The sequence below is a fragment of the Nerophis ophidion genome, linkage group LG13 (genome assembly GCF_033978795.1).
Source record: "Nerophis ophidion isolate RoL-2023_Sa linkage group LG13, RoL_Noph_v1.0, whole genome shotgun sequence".
In the NCBI taxonomy this organism is placed as follows: Eukaryota; Metazoa; Chordata; class Actinopteri; order Syngnathiformes; family Syngnathidae; genus Nerophis; species Nerophis ophidion.
Genome location: NC_084623.1, coordinates 8,239,495 through 8,247,042, shown reverse-complemented (window position 1 = coordinate 8,247,042; position 7,548 = coordinate 8,239,495).

The following is a 7,548-nucleotide window of genomic DNA, read 5'->3' as shown; positions in this document are numbered from 1 at the left end:
TAGACAAAATGCATCGTAGGGATTGCTATACGTCAGTTGTTCTCAAATGGGGGTGCGCGTACCCCTGGGGGTACTCGAAGGTATGCCAAGGGGTACGTGAGATTTTTAAAAAATATTCTAAAAATAGCTACAGTTTAAAAGTCCTTTATAAATGGTATGTCAGACTTAGCCCTGTCTTGGTTTAACTCTTATCTTACTGATAGGATGCAGTGTGTCTCCCATAACAATGTGACCTCGGACTACGTTAAGGTAACGTGTGGAGTTCCCCAGGGTTCGGTCCTTGGCCCTGCACTCTTCAGCATCTACATGTTGCCGCTAGGTGACATCATACGCAAATACGGTGTTAGCTTTCACTGTTATGCTAATGACACCCAACTCTACATGCCCCTTAAGCTGACCAACACGCCGTATTGTAGTCAGCTGGAGGCGTGTCTTAATGAAATTAAACAATGGATGTCCGCTAACTTTTTGCAACTCAACGCCAAAAAAACGGAAATGCTGATTATCGGTCCTGCTAGACACCGACCTCTATTTAATGATACAACTCTAACATTTGACAACCAAACAATTAAACAAGGCGACACGATAAAGAATCTGGGTATTATCTTCGACCCAACTCTCTCCTTTGCGTCACACATTAAAAGCGTTACTAAAACGGCCTTCTTTCATCTCCGTAATATCGCTAAAATTCGCTCCATTCTGTCCACTAAAGACGCTGAGATCATTATCCATGCGTTTGTTACGTCTCGTCTCGATTACTGTAACGTATTATTTTCGGGTCTCCCCATGTCTAGCATTAAAAGATTACAGTTGGTACAAAATGCGGCTGCTAGACTTTTGACAAGAACAAGAAAGTTTGATCACATTACGCCTGTACTGGCTCACCTGCACTGGCTTCCTGTGCACTTAAGATGTGACTTTAAGGTTTTACTACTTACGTATAAAATACTACACGGTCTAGCTCCATCCTATCTTGCCGATTGTATTGTACCATATGTCCCGGTAAGAAATCTGCGTTCAAAGGACTCCGGCTTATTAGTAATTCCCAAAGCCCAAAAAAAGTCTGTGAGCTATAGAGCGTTTTCATTTCGGGCTCCAGTACTCTGGAATGCCCTCCCGGTAAAAGTTTGAGATGCCACCTCAGTAGAAGCATTTAAGTCTCACCTTAAAACTCATTTTTATACTCTAGCCTCTAAATAGACTCCCTTTTTAGACCAGTTGATCTGCCGTTTCTTTTCTTTTTCTCCTATGTCCCACTCTCCCTTGTGGAGGGGGTCCGGTCCGATGCGGTGGCCATGTACTGCTCGCCTGTGTATCGGCTGGGGACATCTCTGCGTTGCTGATCCGCCTCCGCTTGGGATGGTTTCCTGCTGGCTCCGCTGTGAACGGGACTCTCGCTGCTGTGTCGGATCCGCTTTGGACTGGACTCTTGCGACTGTGTTGGATCCATTATGGATTGAACTTTCACAGTATCATGTTAGACCCGCTCGACATTCATTGCTTTCCTCCTCTCCAAGGTTCTCATAGTCATCATTGTCACCGACGTCCCACTGGGTGTGAGTTTTCCTTGCCCTTATGTGGGCCTACCGAGGATGTCGTAGTGGTTTGTGCAGCCCTTTGAGACACTAGTGATTTAGGGCTATATAAGTAAACATTGATTGATTGATTGATAAATATATTTATTGAATAACACTTCAACAAAATATGAATGTAAGTTCAAAAGTGTGAAAAGAAATGCAACAATGCAATATTCCGTGTTGTCAGGAAGATTTTTTGTGGACATGTTCTATAAATATTGATGTTAAAGATTTCTTTTTTGGTGAAGAAATGTTTAGAATTAAGTTCATGAATCCAAATGGACCTCTATTACAATCCCCAAAGAGGGCACTTTAAGTTAAGGATCACTTCTATGTGTAGAAATCTTTATTTATAATTGAATCACCTGTTTATTTTTCAACAAGTTTTTAGTTATTTTTATATATATTTTTCCAAATAGTTCAAGAAAGACCACTACAAATGAGCAATATTTTTGCACTGTTGTAAAATTTAATAAATCAGAAACTGATGACATAGTGCTGTATTTTACTTCTTTATCTCTTTTTTTTAACCAAAAATGCTTTGCTTTGATTAAGGGGTACTTGAATTAAAAAAAAATTTCACATGGGGTACATCACTGAAAAAAGGTTGAGAACCCCTGGCCTATATATATATATATATATATATATATATATATATATATATATATATATATATATATATATATATATATATATATATATATATATATATATGTATATATATAGTACCTTGTTGATTCCTTCAGGAGAGTTCCTTTATTTAACAATTAAAGACCTCAGAGATAAATAATGCAGGACACTGTTGATTTTAATTATTTAATATTTTTGAGTAATCACAGTGAAAAGTTAAATAAAATCTTACTAAATACATTTGAGATCCGAAAGGTTCCCCACTCATAAAGTGATGCATTTGTATTATATTTTTTTTACTTTTAACACTTAAATTTCCCGATCAACTTCCGATACACCTGTCAATTGTAAGTTGAACTATTATTTTGTTTTGTTTTATGCTCTTTTGTCAAAACTTTGATATTTTTATATGGCAACCACACAACATATGCAATATTTTTTCCACATAAAACATTTTAAAGTGATCATTTTTAAGTAATACTTCATTATAACATGGATATTTTTGTCCTTTTTTTTTTTGAGCAATGAAAAAAAAAGAAAATAAAGACAAAAGGAAAAAAAAAACTGTCTGCATGGCAGCTTTGTACCTTTAGGGGCTCCGTAAAATTATGTCGCCTGGTAAAATTTAACATTCAGGGAGTGCATGAAAAAATTCTCTCTTTTAGAAAAATTTTACATTGTATATATATAGTTGTTTAAAAAACTAAAATAAATAAATAAAACATACACTCAATAATTAAAAGTTAAAGTAGCAATGATTGTCACACACACACACACACACACACACACACACACACACACACACACACACACACACACACACACACACACACACACACACACACACACACACACACACACACACACACACACGCACACAATCCATCCATCCATTTTCTATCATTAAAGTGAAGAAAGGACTATGAAGTGTGTGGTGTCTTGCTGCTAAAATACCACCAGATGACGTAAGAGGACCAAACTACATTAAAGCAGGAAAGAGCCTTTTAATCCCTTTAACCCCTCACCACCTTGCTGTCCTCTTTAAGTATAATGATATAATATATAATTTTATTATTATAATAAAATTTATGACCTTGGGAACATACTTTATCAGTATCATGCAGTGTTTTGCTTAAAAATCCAATGTTTGAATTTCAATGTGCACTTCCAAAGGAAGGAAAATGCATTACAATTATTTATTACAATTTATAAACTGTGTTGTGCTACAAAAATACATTTGAACTAAATTGATAATAAATAAACAATGATGACGATCATGTTATATGTGTTTAAAAAAAAAAAACTGCCATTAAAATTAAAGTGCAAATGAAAATACAAGTTCGCCAATTAGTCATATGTTTTGCGCTTAAGAAACTTGTCATCATTTTTGCGCTTAAGAAACTTCTCTATGATTTTAGCTCCAAACTTCTTCTGTTATTTTTATTATATCATTACTGCCACAAGCGGTGGAACAGTGCATTACAACAATCCTTTTTGCCAGTGACCACAGACAGTGTTTAAACATTGCTGTGAAATAGCTGTTCAGGGATGGGCGGAGCCACAACATATGTGTAAATTGAGCTGAAGCCTGTTTACACATGCTGATTCTTTTTTTTAATCAAAATGAGGACATGAGTGTCAATGCCTACAATGAGCACGTTTTGTAGTGCGCAGCTTTTCGAAGCAGCCCGATACTGATAAAGGTGGGAGTGGCCTACTATTTGAGAAGGACTGGATTAACCTAACAAGAATATTTTTGGAACGCATAGACTCCACACGGAGTCAAACCCTTGACTTCCCGACTGCGACGCTGATACACAAGTTTTACCAGTTGTCGGATTTTTATTTACTCCACATAGAACCCCAGGAGTGGAAGTGCACACACCTTACATCTCAGCACATATTTTATGCAATCCAATCTTCAAGGAACACAACAACACAGTCATTTAGAGTAATCAGTGTTCAGCTTGGAAAGCTGCAGTATCCAGGGGTAGAGGTCGGCAACCCAAAACGTTGAAAGAACCATTTTGGACCAAAAATACAAAAAACAAATGAAAAGCAGTATATAAGTGTTATAATGAAGGCAACACATGGCGTAAGTGTCTATATTAGTTATATTAACCTACTATCAAAATGACTTTAAAAGTCTTATATAAGTGTTATAATGAAGACAACACACGATGTGTCTATATTAGCTATATTAGCCTACTATCAAAATGACTTTAAAAGTTTTATATCATTTTTATAATGAAGGGAACGCGTGATGTAAGTGTCTATATTAACTATATTAGCCTACTATCAAAATGACTTTAAAAGTTTTATATAAGTGTTATAATGAAGGCAACACATGATGTAAGTGTATTAGGTATACTAGCCTACTATCAAAATTACTTTAAAAGTCTTATATAAGTGTTATAACGAAGGCAACGCATGATGAGAGTGTCTATTTTAGCTATATTAGCCTACTATCAAAAAGACTTTAAAAGTCTTATATAAGTGTTATGAGGACAACACATGACGTAAGTGTCTATATTTTCTTTATTAGCCTACTATCAAAATGACTTTAAAAGCCTTATATATGTGTTATAATGAAGGCAACACATGATGTAAGTGTCTATATTCTCTATATTAGCCTACTATCAAAATGACTTTAAAAGGTGTTATAATGAAGACAACACATGACGTAAGTGTCTATATTAGCTACAGTATATTAGCCTACTATCAAAATGGCTTTAAAAGTCTTATATAAGTGTTATAATGAAGACAACACACGATGTGTCTATATTAGCTATATTAGCCTACTATCAAAATGACTTTAAAAGTTTTATATAATTTTTATAATGAAGGGAACGCATGACTTAAGTGTCTATATTAGGTATATTAGCCTACTATCAAAATTACTTTAAAAGTCTTATATAAGTATTATAATGAAGTCAACACATGATGTAAGTGTCTATATTAGCTATAATAGCCTACTATGAAAATGACTTTAAAAGTCTTATATAAGTGTTACAATGAAGGCAACACATGATGTAAGTGTTTATATTAGGTATAATAGCCTACTATGAAAATGACTTTAAAAGTCTTATATAAGTGTTACAATGAAGGCAACACATGATGTAAGTGTTTATATTAGATGTATTAGCCTACTATCAAAATGACTTTAAAAGTCTTATATAAGTGTTATAATGAAGACAACACATGATGTAAGTGTCTATATTAGCTATAATAGCCTACTATCAAAATTACTTTAAAAGTCTTATATAAGTGTTATAATGAAGGCAACACATGATGTAAGTGTATTAGGTATACTAGCCTACTATCAAAATTACTTTAAAAGTCTTATATAAGTGTTATAACGAAGGCAACGCATGATGAGAGTGTCTATATTAGCTATATTAGCCTACTATCAAAAAGACTTCAAAAGTCTTATATAAGTGTTATGAGGACAACACATGACGTAAGTGTCTATATTCTCTATATTAGCCTACTATCAAAATGACTTTAAAAGCCTTATATAAGTGTTATAATGAAGGCAACACATGATGTAAGTGTCTATATTCTCTATATTAGCCTACTATCAAAATGACTTTAAAAGGTGTTATAATGAAGACAACACATGACGTAAGTGTCTATATTAGCTACAGTATATTAGCCTACTATCAAAATGGCTTTAAAAGTCTTATATAAGTGTTATAATGAAGACAACACACGATGTGTCTATATTAGCTATATTAGCCTACTATCAAAATGACTTTAAAAGTTTTATATAATTTTTATAATGAAGGGAACGCATGACGTAAGTGTCTATATTAGGTATATTAGCCTACTATGAAAATGACTTTAAAAGTCTTATATAAGTGTTATAATGAAGGCAACACATGATGTTAGTGTCTATATTAGCTATAATAGCTTACAATCAAAATTACTTTAAAAGTCTTATATAAGTATTATAATGAAGTCAACACATGATGTAAGTGTCTATATTAGCTATAATAGCCTACTATGAAAATGACTTTAAAAGTCTTATATAAGTGTTACAATGAAGGCAACACATGATGTAAGTGTTTATATTAGGTATATTAGCCTACTATCAAAATGACTTTAAAAGTCTTATATAAGTGTTATAATGAAGGCAACACATGACGTAAGTGTCTACATATAGGTATATTAGCCTACTATCAAAATTACTTTAAAAGTCTTATATAAGTGTTATAATGAAGACAACACATGATGTAAGTGTCTATATTAGCTATAATAGCCTACTATCAAAATGACTTTAAAAGTCTTATATAAGTGTTATAATGAAGACAACACATGATGTAAGTGTCTATATTAGCTATAATAGCCTACTATCAAAATGACTTTAAAAGTCTTATATAAGTGTTATAATGAAGGCAACACATGATGTAAGTGTTTATATTAGCTATATTAGCCTACTATCAAAAATTCTTCAAAAGTCTTATAATAAAGACAACACATGATGTAAGTGTCTATATTAGCTATAATAGCCTACTATCAAAATTACTTTAAAAGTCTTATATAAGTGTTACAATGAAGGCAACACATGACATAATTGTCTATATTAGCTATATTAGCCTACTATCAAAATGACTTTAAAAGTCTTATGTACGTGTTATAATGAAGACAATTATTAATAATTAAGATGTAAAACAATGTAATAAAGTAATAAATATATAATAAGAAAACAATAACATAATTGATAGTAATTTAGACACGGTGATGTGACATTTACTAAATACTGCTGCACATGTCAGTGGTGTCATGGCCTGCATAAACGGGAGGAAAGCCATCAGGCATAACAATAAAACTAAAAAAACAAACAAAAAAAATCGAGCAAAATCAAACATATGCTTGGCTTGTTTTGCTGCAACCTGAAGGGTAAATCTGCAAGACAAAAAAAACAAACAAAAAAATTGACTAAAAGTATATAATTTCTGTAGTATTATCATTGTGAATGGGTTATTAGTTATTATTAAGTAAATATGAACCTTGATCAAGTTGGACTCCGCCAAGGCTGTCCTTTGTCACCGATTCTGTTCATAACTTTTATGGACAGAATTTCTAGGCGCAGTCAAGGAGTTGAGGGGTTCCGGTTTGGTGACCGCAGGATTAGGTCTCTGCTTTTTGCAGATGATGTGGTCCTGATGGCTTCATCTGGCCGGGATCTTCAGCTCTCACTGGATCGGTTCGCAGCAGAGTGTGAAGCGACCGGAATGAGAATCAGCACCTCCAAATCCGAGTCCATGGTTCTCGCCCGGAAAAGGGTGGAGTGCGAGGAGACCCTGCCCCAAGTGGAGGAGTTCAAGTACCTAGGAGT